General features: G+C 38.8%; 1 protein-coding gene across 29 annotated transcripts in view; it reads right to left on the minus strand.

The window, feature by feature from the left end:
* RBFOX2 (RNA binding fox-1 homolog 2) overlaps window positions 1-18,592 on the minus strand; it is a 204,777-nt gene that overhangs the window by 168,196 nt on the left and 17,989 nt on the right. For 2 of the 29 annotated variants that reach the window (XM_087873849.1, XM_087873851.1), the window contains exon 1: window positions 12,022-12,123. The exons of 25 other annotated variants lie outside the window; for them this stretch is intronic. The gene's annotated coding sequence lies outside the window, so the exon portion shown is untranslated. Of the gene's footprint in view, window positions 1-12,021; window positions 12,124-18,592 lie in introns of those variants that run through there. 2 more of the 29 variants (XM_087873853.1, XM_087873852.1) reach the window with 2 other exon arrangements.

Genomic DNA, 18,592 nt, shown 5'->3' on the forward strand with positions numbered 1-18,592 from the left:
ATATGTTTCCAGGTCCAATTCAAAATATTACTTATTTCCTCAAAGACTTTCATCGTGCAGAACTAAGCCATATTAGACAATGCCTGGTGAAAATGTTTATCAGGCATGTTCATCTAGAGCGGTGGTTCTCAACCTGTGGGTCGCGACCCCTTTGGGGGTCGAATGACCCTTTCACAGGGGTTGCCTAAGACCATTGGAAAACACATTTTCAATGGTTTTAGGAATAATTTTATGGTTGGGGGTCATCACAACATGAAGAACTGTATTAAAGGGTCGCGGCATTAGGAAGGTTGAGAACCACTGATCTAGAGATAGCCTATGGCAGATTCCTTCTGCTCACAAGGTTAATGATGTCTAGGCCAGAAAAAAGGCTTTGTCAGTGAGGGGTTTCCTTCCTTCTATAGGCTTTTTCACAGCTAGTTACAACGGTATCGTTCCAGTCGGATTCTGCCCCTCAGGTTATTTTAACTGATGACAACTGATGATGTACCTGTATGTGATTTGTAATTTTTCTTATGATTTTATTGTACACACCCAAAGTCCATTTGGATTGGGACACGGTGTAAGTATTGTAAAATAAATTATGTTGCTTTGTAGTAACTCTGTATGAGCATAAACTCTTACAACATTGTCACCCCAGGACTTGTTGGAGATGCTACAGAAGTAGTGAAATAGTGACTGAATACTGTTAGGGATTGGATTGGTCAAGTTAAATTCAGACCAGATCCCATCAAGATGACTTTGCTGTTCATCCAGATACACCAGTGCTCTAATTTTAATTTGATTATTACTCTGGATGCGGTACCATTCTTCTGAAGTGCTAGTCCACAACTGAGGGATTCTCATGGACTCATGGTTCCTTTCAGAGAGCAGGCGGAGGTTGGGGCCAGGAGATTTCTTGCCCAACTTAAACTGGCATCCCTCTTACAGGTCCCCAAAATCAAAATACCCTGGCCACAGTAACTTATTATCTCATGGATAGATTACTCAATGAGCTGTAAAGGAGGCTGCAAACGACCCAAAATCTTGGGAGCTGAGCATAATAGAACTGCGAGGAATCAATCCATCAACCATAATTAATATATCAAAAATCAGATTAGCTTTGTTTTATTAGGAGAACATGCAGTGAACAGCTGCAATTATGCAATTATGAATAAAGGGTAATAATAGTGCAAATTGAAGAACATGTATACTTGGTAAAACATTTAGTCAAGACAGGAAAATGGATTGTAAAATTTCTACCTATTTCTTATTAATAGTATTATTATTTCCACTAAAACAGTGAATATGTGATTGTTCTGAATAATAAATGTTCATCAAAAGAAGCAATAAAATAGTTGTGTATCAAAATGTTATTTTACCCAGTTATATGTAGGTAAAATTAAATATTGAGCATTGAGGTGAGGGGGAACATAACAAAAGAAAGAAAAAATAGATTCAACAATGAACATAGGCTGAATGAACATGGATGCACTACAGTGGTGACAACCAGTATAAATGAAGTGCATTACGTGATCATAGAAAGAGAATGAAGGAGGATCAAATCACAGACACAAATATTTGAAAGAAGAAATATATGACAGAAGGCGATATATCAACTTCAGCCAGCTACGACTTTCTAGCTTTTCCTAGAAAACCAAAGGAAAAGCTAGAAAGTCGTGGCTGGCTGCAGTTGATAGATCCTGAAAAGGGCACAGGTAAAATGTCAATAGAACAAAAGGCAGACTAGTAGGAATCAGAGCATGGAGACGCTGGAAGCAAGGACTGTTTGCGAAATAGAAAAGTCTGCAAAAAATATATCAAGTGATACATCAGCGTACACTAGATCTAGTTAATTCCTTTTTCTTTTTTCTTAGCTCCTGCTTTTAATTCCTTTGGCTTACTATTTCTTAGTCCTGTGTTTTACAAAGCATTACTTTTCTTTTCTTTTTTTTTTGAGTCAAGTTTTATTGAATTTTCCCCCAACATTCACCCTCATCTTTTTGTAAAGATACACAAAGTTTGGCATGAAAGCGCTGAAGAGCTTGCTTTATGTTCCCTTGTAAAATATGAAAGCTTAAAACAACTAATGGATAGAAAAGGAGCAGTTAAATTGATCAGCTTGCTTTTTACCTTCCCCCATTCTCAGAGTTCAGCAAACACTGTCCCCAAAGAACAAATGAAATCGATAATGCCAAAGCCTGGCAAAACGCCTTCAACACAACTGAAACTGGATATTAACAGTAAGCTGAATAATTCAAATGTTCCAATTCACATATGGCTATTGTTAAGTCAAATAAAAATCAAGAATTAATTGATTTACTCCATGTCAATAAATGGCTGAAGACTGAACACCATGAATAGTGAAACACCATTTCCAACACCATGAATACTTGTTTGTTTATGTATAAAATATGTTTACCACCTATCTTACTACAAGGTGACTGTGGGTAATTTACAATGGTAAAAAGAATAAAACAATACAAAAACATGCATTTATATTAAGAATAAAACACTATAAAAATACAAATTATCAGCTATAACGAAAAGATGGGGGTACGAAGGGAATACAATGAGCAGGGGGGTTGGGGTAGGTGGGTTCTGTTATTATCTTCCAATTACCTCCAGTGTGATGCTCCCCATTACAGCCTCAAAATACCTGTTTCTTGTTTTAGAAAGCAGAAAAAAGTGTCCCAAGAAAATATTTTGTTTCATGTAGTTACTTCAGTCATAATGAAACTATATTTGGGGAAAATATGGTTTAGTCAGAAAAAAGTCCATAACCTGGATGATATGTATGTATGTATGTATGTATGTATGTATGTATGTATGTATGTATATGCATATACACATTCCTAATTTTTCCAATTAAGAAAAATGTATTACCATATGAGCATATCAGCTAAATCTTTTTCTTCAAACAACTCATTGATATCTGCTTGGAAAATCTAATGTGTGTAACTAGAATATGGGTTTCAATGTGAAGCAAGAACTTGTCTTCTCCTTTGAGCAAACATCCCAAGATCCTTTGGGAAAGCATCCCAAGATTCTTTCTCCATCTGCATTGTAGAGAGATGACAAAGTAATATGACAGGAAGCAAATGACACAGAATGCTTATCTGGATACTGAAAAGTAAAACAAAGTAGAAAGCATGCAGATTGTGTTTCTGAAATTCTTTCCAATCCCTTAATAGCAGCTCCACTCTGAGCGGTGTGGTGGCCTAGTGGTGAAGACACTGCTCAGAAGGTTGAGAGTTCAATCCTAGGTACTGGCAGATGTTTCTCTCCTAGGCTCAGAAATCTGCTGCAAACACCATGTGGAGTCAGGAAGGGCATCTGGCCAGTAAATGCTCAGATACATCCAGTCATCCCAACTCAATCCCAAATTAAGAGATTACAGAGTTGTAAAAAAGGAGTTTTTAATAGTAGTTCCACTGAGTTATGTGATTTGAAGGGAGGGACTTAAAAATTGAACAGTTGTTTAAATTCCAAGCCATTGCCCTACTACCTCTTCCATAAGGATGTATTGACAATTTTTCTGACGTTTTTTCCCCCTCTACAAACCCCAGTCAGATGTGGTCCATTTTCAAATACAATCTTTCTTTTGTCCATTTTTCCCTGCACACAAAGCCTGGTCCACTCTGTTCTATTTGTGGGATTTATCCTGATGATAGACAAAATCCAGACCCACTTTATATAATTTCTTTCCAGCATTTCAGTGGGCTAGAAATAATAAAACAGGGTTGACAGAGAATTGAGAAAATAACATTGTTCATATGGAAATCATCAAAGATCTACATGAAATAACAGGGAGAAGTCTTTATAGTCTGTAAGATGCCACTTCTCCAAGAAAATCCATCTGTATTTCTGCTTTTCACTGCAATGTGAAATCTGCAATTGATCAATAATAGATTGGAAGAATGGAAAAAATGTAAGCCAACAAAATTGAATTGATTATAGTGAATACTTTGCCATCTGAAGAGGGAGAGCTTATGTGTAATTATATGTCTATTTTTAAACCATAAAAATGTGCTTAGTGATTCAGGTCTATAAACCTAAATGTTTAAACTTTTGCTTCCTGCAATTATTATCATTATTTTTGTAGTTCTAATACTTGATTTATCATACTTTCATAGCATGATAAAATATAATAGAAATTAGCCTAAAAGAAAGTTCTTCAAAGAGTCATTGACTACTTTCACATTGGAAGAATGAACAGTTCCAGTAACCTGAATACTTCAGACTTGAGAATTTGAGACTAGGAGAAATGAAAACTACATGATTACATATTTACAGTGTTTGTATACATGTATAAGCTATATGTTCATATATTACAAAGGGTAACATTCAACAAAGTGATATGTCCATCTTTAGTTATAAACTGACCCTAATCTTATGTCTCTATGAATCAAATGCGCGAGCTGCACTGGCTCCCTGTGGTCTTCCGGGTGCGCTTCAAGGTCTTAGTTACCACCTTTAGAGCGCTCCATGGCTTAGGACCGGGGTACTTACGAGACCGCCTTCTGCCACCAATAGCCTCTCACCGCCCAGTACACTCCCATAGAGAGGGGCTTCTCAGGGTGCCGTCAGCCAAAGTGTCGACTGGCGGCCCCCAGGGGGAGAGCCTTTTCTGTGAGGGCACCCACCATCTGGAACGAGCTCCCCCCAGAGATACAGAAGATTCCGGATCTGCGCACTTTCCGCCGTGCCCTCAAAACATTCCTGTTTCAGCAGGCCGGCCTGGCCTAACCTTCCCTTTATATTGCTTTTTGATTTTATTTTAAACTGGGATGTCTTGAATTATCTAGGACCAGAGTGTTTAGTATATTTTAATTGGTTTTTTATTAACGTTTGTATTACATGTATTTTTATCGTTCGCTGTTCACCGCCCTGAGTCCCTTAGGAATAGGGCAGTATATAAATTTAATAAATAAATAAATAAATAAATAAAATAAATATTCCAGTATTTGATCAATACAAATTAGACATTTAACTACACGCCATGAAAATTACTTAGTTGCATTTCAAAAATAAAGGTAACGTGTTTCCCTGAAAATAAGACCCTGTCTTATTATTATTTTATTTTTTTGAACCCTGAAATAAGTGCTTGGCCTTATTGCCATGCACTCAAAAGCCCGATTGGGCTTATTATCAGGGGATGTCTTATTTGGGGGAAACAGGGTATCTTTAAAATTGATTCCCTCACTAATGAACCTTTTACATAAACTGTCTCGACTTGAATTCCCACATTCAAGTTTTTACCTTCAAATTTCTTATTCAGCTAATTTTACAGCAAATGTCAGTTCTATGTGAGACTTGTCCTCTGGTTGCTTTAATGACTCACCCAAATCTTCAGTGGCTCTTCACAGACTATTTTTTAAAATCCATGACGCCAAACTGAAATATGCTGATGCAAAACACTATTTTAGTACACCATCCTTTCCAAGTTTTTGTCTCCACTCAGTAATGATAAAAATAGCTAAAGTATTCAAAAATAAAACACCTTCATTTTCTCAGTCTAGCAATCTTATTTAATATGCCTAGCACACCACTTAAACATGTCAAAACCACGGCTTTTCAAGCCAAGACAAAAATATGCCCAGGTAAACATGTGTAAGAAAATATAAAATATAATACCTATTATGCTCACACAATGCCATTAAGAAAGCCCCTATAATATCTGGGCTGAAAATTCTTCATAGACATTACATATACTGTGGATTATTCAAATTAATTACCCATTGATGAATGCATATAACTTAAGACAGTGAAATATGCTATCTTATTTATTTTTCTATTAAGGTCTAATATGCTGGTCCATTAAAAAAATAATTTATTCCTAAAGTATGTAAGGTGAGAGATTCACTGTTGAAATGAGACATAAAAAGGGGACAGAGAGAGAAGAAACAAAAAATCTAAATGAAAAATTCCTTCCCCCATCTTTTCAGTCTTCACAATAATACCACGTAAAAAGATTCATTTACAGGCTGAAACTGATCCAATTTAAAGGTCACTGGAACAGGAGTAAAAAAATGTTATCCTCCAGCCACAAATAAATCTTTATAAAACTAAATGAAAACTTCCCTACCTGCTTCAAGTAGTTCTGTTCTTTTGTACCTCGTACCTTAAATGTATAATAGATTGTTTAGACAAAGGAAAACATAATTTAAAAATTTAGATAAATATTAATTTAATATATCATTTATACCATCAATATGCATTTTAAGGACCATGTATGTAAAAAATGTAATTCTAAGACAAAAACGAACAAGTCCACTGTACTACAGAGCCTGTAGTACAGTGGACTAAAGCACTGTTATTAACAACTGCTGCTTGCAATTACTGCAAGTTCAAATCTCACCAGGCTCAAGGTTGACTCAGCCTTCCACCCTTTCAAAGGTAGGTGAAATGAGGACCCAGATTGTGGGGGCAATAAGCTGACTTTTTATAATATACAAAAGTATGAAGGCTATTGCTTAACGCATTGTAAGCCGCCCTGAGTCTCCAGAGAAGGGCGGCATATAAATTAAAGCAAAAAAAAAAAAAAAAGTCATAGTTGAAAACAGAAAACTAATATAACAGTAACAATAAATAAAATCAAAGCAGGTAGAAATTTCAGCTACTGTAGGATAGTTAGTTTTTAAGTGTGAGTTAAATTATTAGAGTCAACAAATGTGTAAAGCAAAAAAGAAATGCATTATAGATCAAATCATAGATCTGGAAGGAATCTTGGAGGTCTTCTAGTCCAATCCCTTGCCCAAGGCAATAATCCTCAGACCATCCCAGACAAATGGTTATCCAACCAGTGATAGAGCATTCATTATTCCGGGAAGTTGGGATTTAGCTCGCAAACTTCTCCTATCTTCATGATTCTTCTTTGTACTCTTTCCAGTAGGGTAGGGTAGGGTAGGGTAGGGTAGGGTAGGGTAGGGTAGGGTAGAGTAGAATAGAATAGAATAGAATAGAATAGAATAGAATAGAATAGAATAGAATAGAATAGAATAGAATAGAATAGAATAGAATAGAATAGAATAACAGAGTTGGAAGGGACCTTGGAGGTCTTCTAGTCCAACCCTCTGCTTAGGCAGGAAACCCTACACCACTTCAGACAAATGGTTATCCCATCTCTTCTTAAAAACATCCAGAGTTGGAGCATTAACAACCTCTGGCGGCAAGTTGTTCCACTGAGTAATTGTTCTAATCGTCATGAAATTTCTCCTTAGTTGTAAATTGCTTTGTTCATGACTATACTTTTATATTGTTCAGCTCTGAACAGCTCCTCTTTTTGAACAATCCCTTATCCAAACTCTCCTGAGGGAGAAAAAGCAAAAAAATAAAAAAATAAAAAAAACCCAACCAACTCCTGTTGACCCTTCTCAGTCTCATGAATCTGTCCAGTTATATAATAGATTCTGACTCAAACGTGGCCTAAATATATCAACAGTAGCATTAGTAGTTGGCCCTTCCTATATAGCTCCAACTTGGCCTGGCCTGCCTTTTCCTAACAGGCGCTAGCTACCAAATCTGGAGTTGCTACCAAACACTCCTTTAAACCTACAATTGAAAGAATGGGTAAATCATGTTTTAATATGTCAATACGCTGAATAAGGATCACAAAACCAACATGAAGCACACCTAGATAACTTTCCCCAGAAAATGTTTAGCTTATTCCCTTTCATCCATGAATCTGTTACAGTGGAACTTATCTACTGTCCAGACTGAATTGAAAATATGTGTCTTTCTGGAGAGGTAGGAAATTATAAACTTCCCTTTTTTTATACAAATGAATACAGTCGGAGATGGTATCATTCAACAACAAGACTCATGTTGAAAGTACCCATGCTTACCAGAGGAGGAAAATTAGCACTAGGAATATGCTCAACGGCCTGTAACATATTTTTTCTGTTTTCATTCTCATAACCTATTATTCCATTACAAGTGAGGAAAAATGTTACATTACAGAAGCCAAACAGAAAAGAAACCAAAGAGGAGCTAGAAGACACAAAAGTTGGAAGAACATCAAAATAATTAATTTGACACAGAAATGTTCTGTTTTAAAAAACAAATGTTTAAATGTTACAAATGGGTCATCATATGAAGAAGAGAAAGAAAAACAGAAAGAACAGAAACTGAAAAAAGCTGCACCCAAGCCTGGTTTTGAGAAGTCCGCTCCTAGTCATGGCAATAAATTCCGACATACATACAGAGAGTCCTCCACTCAGATATATAGTGCAGGTAGTCCTCGATTTACAACCATTTAGTGACCATTCAAAGTTACAACAGCACTGAAAAAAGTGACTTATGATAGTTTTTCACGCTTTGGATCATTGCAGCATCCCTGTAGTCACATGATCAAATTCAGACACTTGGCAACTGAATTTATGATGGTTGCAATATCCTGAGTTCATGTGATCACCTTTTGCAATCTTCTGACAAGCAAAGTGAATACAGAAGCCGATTCACATAACAATCCTGTTACTAACTTAACAACTGCAGTGATTCATTTAACAACTTTCTTGCTTAACAATAGACATTTTGGTCTCAATTCTGGTCATAACTCGAGGACTATGTGCAGGTAGAACAGGAACCAAGAAGGCAAGTGCACAAATATCCAGAACTTCTGAAATAATTTTTATGGATGGCAATTTAGAAAAACACTAGACCTCCTATTACCCATTGGGTCATTGTTTCAGATATATTTCCTCACCTAAAAAAAGAAATAGAATGATCATAGGTGGAATGTGTGTGTGTGTGTGTGTGTGTGTATAAGACTTATCCAAACAACTTGTGATCTTCCTTGCAAGATTCCCCTCTGACTTTCTCCCTACAAGGAAGGAAGGAAGGAAGGAAGGAAGGAAGGAAGGAAGGGAGGGAGGGAGGAAGGGAGGGAGGGAGGGAGGAAGGAAGGAAGGAAGGAGCAAGCCCAAACATGCTGTCAGCCGCAGTCATGCGATTGTCACTGACTTTCTTCTCAGAACAGTCAAAAGAATGTTATAAATAAGGATCATGTGACCACAGCAGCATGGTAATGATGTTGAAATGGCAAGAACTTTCCAAAATTTCAATCCCGTGGAATGAAGGGGCCAGGCAGTCAGTAAGTTAGTCTATTTGAGGTACCTTGATTGAAAATGTTTGCCATATGATGCATTATTTCTCTCAATTAAAGGCTACAGACACCAGAGTTTTAGCAGGAAAGAGATAACAAAGGAATTCCAATGACTGCAGCGTTTCAGAGGAACACCTATTTATAGAATAAATCTTCAAACCCTTTTAGTTCTTGTTCTCTTGCCTGTACGGCATAACAGTCTGCCTGGTCTTCTCTCTTGAGTGGAAGGCCCAGCTTTGTTCTGATAACAGGAGATGGTACATCAGGTTCCTTTTCTTTCCCAGCAGCCTCTAAGAACGGCAGTGCTACTGCAGAATCCCAAAAACCAGAAAATCAAAGAAATGATAAATTGCATTGCCTGGTGACAGTCTAATCGAGGATAGCCAGTTTCTATAACTAATTTTGATCCCTGCTGTATTCAGGGAGGGATGGGGGGGGAGTTATAGTAATATTTAAATACAACTGTTAACTTCCAGAGTTAAGGGCAGTGGTGATGTCACTGGAAAAGGTAAGATCTATTTCTGGAGTGGCGTTTTCTTGTTTTTTACTCTTAAAAACTCTTAAAACCCAAAAGTCCCCTCCTACCCCACTATTGGCCCAAAAACATGCAACTAATATCTGATAAGAAAATGGTTCATTTATATGTAGAAGTAAGGAAAGAGAAGTAAGGAAAAATTTCCTAACTGCGTGAACCATTAACAAAGGAACAGTTTGCTGTCAGAAGTTATGAGTGCTTCATCGCTCATAACTTCTTTTATGTTTTTAAGAAGAGGCTGGACAGCCACTTGTCTGGAATAGTATATGGCCATGATGGCGAACCTATGGCACGCGTGCCACAGGTGGCACACGGAGCCATATCTATGGGCAAGTAAGCGTTGCCCTAGCTCAGCTCCAGCGCGCATGCACGTGCCAGCCAGCTGATTTTCGGGCCTTCCAGGCCCAGCAGAAGTCAGGAAATGGGCTGTTTCTGGGCTCTGAAGGGCCTCCGGGGGTGGGTGGGAAGGCCATTTTCACCTTCCCCAGGCTCCAAGAAAGCCTCTGGAGCCTGGGGAGGGCAAAAAACGGGCCTACCAGGCCCACTGGTAACCTTTTTGCCGTCGCGTGCCAAAAGTGGAGGGAGCGCGGGGGGGGGTCGCATGCACATGCGAGGGGGGTAGGGCGTGGGGGGCATTGAATTATGGGCATGGCCAAGCACATGCATGACCCCCCCACGGTCCCCCCATTTTTGGCACGCAACAGCAAAAAGGTTAGCCATCACTGGTATATGGTCTCCTGCTTAAGCAAGTGTTGAACTAGAAGACCTCCGAGGTCCCCTCCAACTCTGTTATTCTGTTAAATTGTGATTTCCTATTCCAATATGACAAGCTTATGGGGAAAACTGAAAACTAATCCTTTGCTCTTGAATGCTTATGGCATATTCTTGTGGCAATATGTGTGTGTATGTCACAAACTACAAACTGATACAGCTCAACTATTCCATCAGGCATGATTCTTTAAAACATTGACCTTGGATTATGAATCTTTTGAGACAGGATATCAAACCCATCTAGGGCACATCAAGTAAGCAAGTGAAGAATATAATTAAAACCCAACCTAGAATTAATAGCAAGTATCTTGAAAGAAAGGAATTTTCTAATTTGGATTTATCTAAGAATCAACAAACGATACTATGAACCAAAATCTATTAGCAGATGGCATATTCAACTTTCTTGCACATGCGTTTTCTGAGTCAGGCAGTCTGTCAGTCATACACTAATCACCACAGGATACTCCATCTCTCCGTTTTCAGAAAGCTTTTTGGATGTGTGGCAGTAATTGCCTTTTCCCATTAGTACACTGTGAAAACAGCTGCCATAGCAACTAGCAATGATTTTAATAAATCCAGCCTGCTTTTTCAAGGACAGCACATGGATGCTGGCAGTGACAACATTCTAGATAGCATGAGGGGGGAAGGGAAACTATCATCAACCTGCAAGGTCAGAGGTTTATTATTCAAAGGCCAATAAGGCGGGCATGAAAATAACAAACATTTTCTACCCTGGAGGGGGAAAGTTTAAATTAGATAGATTTAGTTTTTCTATTAATCCAATTTTATAACTTTAAAAAAATAAATATATATATCCTCACCAGATAAAATTTTAAAGCAAGCAAAAAGTCTGAACCACAAAAAGCACAGAACCTCTGAAGGAGAAATGGAATGCTATGAAGCAGTAGTGAAATCCAATTTTTTTTACTACCGGTTCTGTGGGCGTGGCTTGGTGGGCGTGGTGTGGCAGGGGAAGGATATTGCAAAATCTCCATTCCCACCCCACTCTGGGGCCAGCCAGAGGTGGCATTTGCCAGTTCTCCGAACTGCTCAAAATTTCCGCTACCGGTTCTCCAGAACCTGTCAGAACCTGCTGGATTTTACCCCTGCTATGAAGCCAATATTAGGGCCACAAATAGCACTTCATAAACCTTTTACCTGTCTGGTGGTTTAAGAGGCAGGAACAGAAGCAGGGAGACACAACTTCTAATCCTCCCTTAGGCACAGAAGCCAGTTGAATAACTTTAGGCCAGTCACACACTCAGCTCAAACTGAAAAGGTAGATCTGAAAATGTTTCCACAAGGAATGAAAATGATATGAAAGACAACAGAACAACAAACATTCGATTCTATCAAGTCACAGTAAATCAACACATACACACAAAAACAAAATAACATTGCTATTCAAAATTCAGAAATTAAAGTTTTATGCACTCTTTAATTGAAATTACATGCAAACAATCTTCTATAGTAATGCAGAAAGAAATTCTACACTAATGCAGAGATAAGTTGAAAAGTTACTTCAATAAGTTACTTTACAAATAACTACAAAGCTATCTGGCCATTCAAAATGGGAACAGAATGTTTTTTTTAAATAAGAAGCAATCACAAAGAATGTGGGAATCTTTACCTTCTTTTAAATGTTCTCATCTTTCAGTTTCCTATATTGTCTAGTACAGTCCTAAAACGTTCAAGACAGAAACCTGAGCTGAGGGATATTCAGCTTCTGGCTGACTTCCATATACATACATACCTACATATATAGGGAGAGGCCCGGGGGTGGGGGAGAGGAGGGAGTTCCTGTTCTACCTCAAAATTTATTGGAATGAATTGGCGTTTTCCTCCCCAAAGAAATATGTTAAAGTTCACACTTAAATCCAAGACTGGATCTTTCCTATAATCTCCAGATTGTAACATTAAAAACTTAATGGATTTTTATTGATACTAAGCACTCAGAATACAGGTAGTCCTCGATTTACAACAGTTCCTTTAGTGACTATTCAAAGTTACAATGGCACTGAAAAAAGAGTGTTTTTTGTTTTTCACACTTACAACCACTGTAGCATCCCATGGTCACATGATCTGGCCCGTACGCGGCCTGTGTAGCTAATAGCTGATTCAGACAGCGAGGGGCTGGTGTGGTGCTGCGCCAGCAACCTTGCAGATGGCACTCGAGTCGGACAATGAGGAGGCTGGAGAAGATGTGGTGCCAGAGGCGGGGATTCAGCCAGGGCCTTCAGAACCTCCAGAAGCTCCCTTAAGTGAAGAGGATGAAGAGGAGGAGCCTCTTCTCGATGCATGGGCACACAGAGCTGCCAAAAGGCAGGAGTGGCTCCTCAGGAGGAGGTCTCCTCGAGAGTAAGGCTTGGGGCTAATTGGCCACTCCCTTAGCCTATTTAAGGGCTAATTGGCCACTCCCTTAGCCTATTTAAGGAGGAACGCTGACTGAAGCAATTTGCAGGGAACAACTTAGTTCACATACCTAGAGTCTTGGTGGCGCAGCAGACTAAAGCACTATTAAGTAACACCAGCTGCCTGCAATTACTGCAAGTTCAAATCTCACCAAGCTCAAGGTTGACTCAGCCTTCCATCCTTTCAAGGTAGGTAAAATGAGGACCTGGTTTGTGGGGGCAATAAGCTGACTTTGTATTATTTATTATTTATTTATTATTTAAATTTGTATACCGCCCTTCTCCCGAAGGACTCAGGGCGGTGAACAGCCAAAATTAAAATACATACAATATAAAATTTAAAATAATTTAAAAGCAGAATTAAATCGAATTGGCTTCCCAAAAATTAAAACCCATTACCCTTAGAATAACCCATTAAAATTTTAAGCCAGCCCAGCTTGCTGAAATAGGAAGGTCTTCAAAGCTCGAAGGAAGATTTGGAGGTCCGGGATTAGTCGTATTCCTGGGGGTAGCTCGTTCCAGAGGGCGGGTGCCCCCACAGAGAAGGCTCTCCCTTTATAAAAAAGAACACCGCTTAGGGGGGGCCGAAAGCCCTACTGACAGATATATACAAAAGTATGAAAGCTATTGCTTAACGCATTGTAAGCCGCCCTGAGTCTCCGGAAAACGGCGGCATATAAATCAAATAAGTAAATAAATAAATAAATAAATAAATACATACATACATACATACATACATACATACATACATACCTTCGTGTCTTGTCTTGCTTATCTTATCAGCTTCCTGCAAATTGCTTCTGGGCATTCTGCCAACCATAGTAAGTTTTCAGTTATTATTCTTTGAATTCTTGGTGGCTGTTAATGCAGTTAATTAACAGCCGTTGTTGTAAAAGACTGGTTTATTCAGTAAACTAAGGTTTGAATGGACTTTGTGTGTGCTGCGTTCTTTGGGGTCCGTAGCTGGGGCAGAACACATGATCAAAATTCAGGTGCTTGGCAACTGGTTCCTATTTATGACGGTTGCTGTGTCCCAAAGTCATGTGATCCCCTTTTACGACCTTCTGATCAGCAAAGTCAAGTGGGAATCCAGATTCGCTTAACAACCATGTTACTAATTTAACAAAAGCAATGATTCACTTAACAACTCTGGCAAAAAAAGTCGTAAAATGGGGCAAATTCACTTAATAAATGTTTCACTTAGCAGCATAAATTTTGGGCACAATTGTGTTCATAAATCGAGAACTACCTGTACTGTAAAGTTTATAAATTATAAAATAAACATATTTTTTAATTTATTAAAAAATATAAATTAAAAAATAAACATTAAATAGCAAAAAGATAATTTGGAATAGAAAGAAATTTGCAGATCAATTAATTCTAGAAACAAGTGGTAAATTCTAATGATGCCACATAACAACATGCCCAAAATATATTTAAAAGGTCATCTTGACAGGAATCTACAAGGTCTACCTTTATCTGCCTAACTGAATTGGCAGCATGTGGCATGTAGAGTGCCTATTTTATTGGACATCAGACATCTGCCAGAAGATTAAGATATTAAGTGAACTTTGGTTCATTGAAAACATCTGAAGACAAGACTTCTACTCTTATACTCCATTAAATCTGAATCTTTCCAAGAGAAGAACCTTCTCTATCTAACTCCTGCCCTTTGGAACATCTCCTCTCTCTCCACTCCAGGTTGGCTCCTACCCTCCTGATCTTCCACAAGGGCTTGAAGACCATTGGTCTGGGACTCCAAAGGGGGACTATCACACTGGAGGTGGATGGTAGATTAATAACAGATCCCATCTCCCTGCCCTGCTCATCCTACTCCCTCCCTCCCTCCCTCCCTCCCCATTTTTTAGTTAGTTAATGAGTTGTATTTTTATAGTGTTTTATTTTTATTATATACATGTTTTTGTATTGTTTTATTCTTTTTAACCTTGTAAGCTACTCAGAATCACCTTGTGGTGAGGTGGACGGCAAACAAATTTAATAAATAATAATAATAAACAATTTAAAACTAAAGAATTGGATAGCCTTTCTCCCTAAAAGCGAGGTCATATAAAGGTGGTCCTTGACTTAGCACCATTCATTTAACAACAGTTCAAAATTTATTTATTTATTTATTAATTTTCTATGCCACCTATCTCGCTGCTACAGCAAAATTATGATGGTCTCGGAAAAAATAACTTACAACCCATTCTTTTTGGGCCCTTGACAACCAACTTGCATTTGCAATGGCTGAAGACTGGTGGTTACATGATTATAATTGGCAATCTTCTCAACCATTTTCTGACAAGCAAAGTCAATTAGAAAGGCTGGATTCATTTAATGGCCATACGATTCCTTAACAATGATGGTAAAAATGTTTATAAAATTGGGTCCAGCCCCATGATGATTCACTTTACAATCACACCAACCTACATTGGAAATTCCAATTCCAATTACAGTCATAAGTCAAGGACTACCTGTATAACTCTTGAAAATGTGTTACACTAACACTAAGTATATATTAGTAACATGCAGGGAAGATAATGCCGCAATTTATTGCAGAAGGTGGATTACTATAAATGTACTGTAAGAATAGTTTAATTAGTTAGAATTGCTTTTTCTATCATTTAAAGCCCAATGGTTTTAACAGAGGAGGAAATAAAGTGATACTTGAGCAAACAAAAGCAACAAATGTATGCAATTCTGTTCATTACAGTAATTACGAAATAAATGGAAACTAGGCAATGGAATAATTCAATTTATTAAAAACAGGCTTATAAAATACTTGGCAGCATTCTTATAGCAACTAGCAGGGGTGTTTATAATATTCCAATCAGAAAATATTTACTGTAGGTTCTGTAGGTTTTATTCCAAGATGGAGACAAACACACAACAAAGCCCAGTTGATGTTTTGATGAGCATGGCATAGGGCCTAGCTATCTTCGAGACCGCCTGCTGCTACCAACGACCTCCCATCAACCCGTGCGCTCCCACAGAGAGGGCCTCCTCGGGGTGCCATCAGCCAGACAATGTAGGCTGGTGACCCCCAGGGGGAGAGCCTTCTCTGTGGGGGCACCTACCCTCTGGAATCAGCTCCCCCCAGAGATAAGGAGAATCCAAGACCTCAGTGCCTTCCGTCGCGCCCTTAAAACCCATTTATTTAAACAAGCCGGGCTGGCTTAAGATGAAATTTTTAACTGTTTTTAAATGTTTTAAACGTTTTTAATTGGTAAATGAGTTTTAATTGGGCCAAATTTATATATCTTTTAATTGTTTTTAATATTTGTTCTGCATGTTTTTTAATCTGGCTGTACACCGCCCTGAGTCCTCAGGGAGAAGGGCGGTATAGAAATCCAATATAAAATAAATAAAATAAAATAAATGTTGTTTCAGAAGTTTTAGTTGTCCTCCCTTCTCCCCCACTCAATATTTGCAACCAAATGAATACACTACTCTTGTTGTTTGCCAGGGGGATTTTTAAATTTTTCTTTTTCAAATTAATAGAAATCAACATGAACTTCTATACTATAGATGTTTGTTCCTTTGCAAGATTCCAAGTAGCTTCAGGTTTTGTTCTGAAGCATTCCAAGCTTTCTTTCATCGGATATTCAGTCTAACAGAACATTTCAAATGGGTCTATTTTGTCCCAAGCTCAAAATAAACGCATTTCCTGTTCCATGCATATCCCTAAAGAATAGAACAGAATCATAGAATTGGAAGGAGCCATTTCTACCATCTAGCCCTTATTCAGTGCAGGAATTTTTATTTTTATTTTTGCTTTAATTTATATGCCGCTCTTCTCCGGAGACTCAGGGCGACTTACAATGTGTTATGCAATAGCCTTCATACTTTTGTATATTTATATACAAAGTCAGCTTATTGCCCCCACAATCTGGGTCCTCATTTCACCTACCTTTGAAAGGATGGAAGGCTGAGTCAACTTTGAGCCTGGTGAGATTTGAACTTGCAGTAACTGCAAGCAGCAGATGTTAATCTGTTAATAATTCAAATCAAAACATCAAAAATGCTTGTCCAACCCCTGTTTCAACAAAGACCATCTCTCCCCTAGACAAGGATATTACAAACCAGAGTAAGGCTTATGCAAAAATAATCAACCAGTCAATTTTATTTATGGCCAAAAGACCAAACAGCAAGTTACAAACATAATCTAACTTGGCATTGGATAAAAGAGTTAAATATAAAACATTATAAAATATTTAATAAATATTACACAATAGATTCAAAACCCTAGCTCACTGATTTATTACTAAAAACCTTGTTTTTACAGCCACAGTTAAAAATTTGGATGCTGCCAATATAATCTTAGATTCTCATCCCCAAGTAATTCTTTTCATATTCAGAAGTATGAATAAGTATTTTTAAAAAGTCTGTAGTTCTTCTCTTTTAGTTATAAAGAACTCAAATAAATAATCCATGTTCTCCAGGATACATGATACCTATGAGTCTGAAAAGAAGCTGAGCATAATCCAGGGCAAAGAGCACACGACTCTGAACGCAAACAAACCTTGAGATAAGTGCTGCCTGCACACATATAATATTGTCATATGCACAAAGTCGGAACAAGGCAATGAAAGCACTTTTGTTTCTTTCACACACAGCCCTACAACTTCAGACTGTCTTAAAGATGCAACTGATACTGCACCGTAGACATACCAAGAGCACCTGTATTCTTAGATCCAAACTACAAAGACCTGTACAGTATGTCTACAATTGGGTAGTTTGGTCTGGTGCAATAATGGCTAACCTTTTACATCAGCGTGTGCCGGCCTGCGTGCCGGAAATGGCAAGTGCAACCATCTCACCTGGACCCTATGGCCCCGCTGGCTTTTGCGCATGCGGGAGCGCCGATACCTGGAAGAGCGACGGTCTGTCGTGCATGCACGAGCCAGCACCTGAACTTCCGGTTTTCAGCATGGACGCGCGTCTGACGAACAGCTGGCCATCGCGCATGTGTGCGACGTAAACCCGGAATTTCAGGTGCCGGCCTGCGCATGTGTGACAGAACGCCACTCTTCCAGGTTTTGCCGGTCCCACACGCACAACGGCCAACTGACCGGTGTGCGCATGTGCAAAGGAACGCAGAAGAGGAGCCAGCGAGGCCACGTATTCCTCGCGGGATGGTTCTGTGTGTCGTTTCCAACACGCGTTCCATAGGTTCGCCAACACGAGTCTAATGGATAATGTCCTCAGCTAAAAACCAGACCATCAATTCTAGAGCTACCTTAGGTATAAAAGCAGTCTGCGTGATTTGGGGCCAGTCTCTCTCTCAGCCCAACTCACCTCACAAGGCGGTTGTTGTGGAGAAAATAGGAGGAAACAACACTAGGTATGTTTGTTGCCTTACGCTATTTATAGAAGTAATAAAGGCTGGTAATTGATGATGATGATGGTGAGAGAGAGAAGGAGAGGGAGAGGAAGAGGGAGGAAGAGAAGAAGAGGGGGAGAGAGAAATATTATTAATCCAATACCAAAATTCATTAGGACTTTACACCCAGGATTACCGTATTTTTTGGATTATAAGACGCACCTTTTTTCCCCCTAAAAGGGGGTGAAAATTTAGGTGCATCTTATACACCGAATGTAGCCCCACCCACCCACTGGCCCCACCCTTTGGCCTCTGCCTCGCAGCAGTTACCTCCTTGCAAGCAAACAGCAAGAAAAAACAGCTCCTTTCAGCTTCAGCACAGCCTAATTAGCACAAGTTGATTGGATAGGCCTCCCGACTCTCAGCTGATTTGCTCTCAGCTGTTTTGCGCAGGGCTCTGCTGCTTG

Source organism: Pantherophis guttatus, chromosome 7 (genome assembly GCF_059756535.1).
Source record: "Pantherophis guttatus breed Tessera chromosome 7, ASM5975653v1, whole genome shotgun sequence".
NCBI classification, from domain to species: Eukaryota; Metazoa; Chordata; class Lepidosauria; order Squamata; family Colubridae; genus Pantherophis; species Pantherophis guttatus.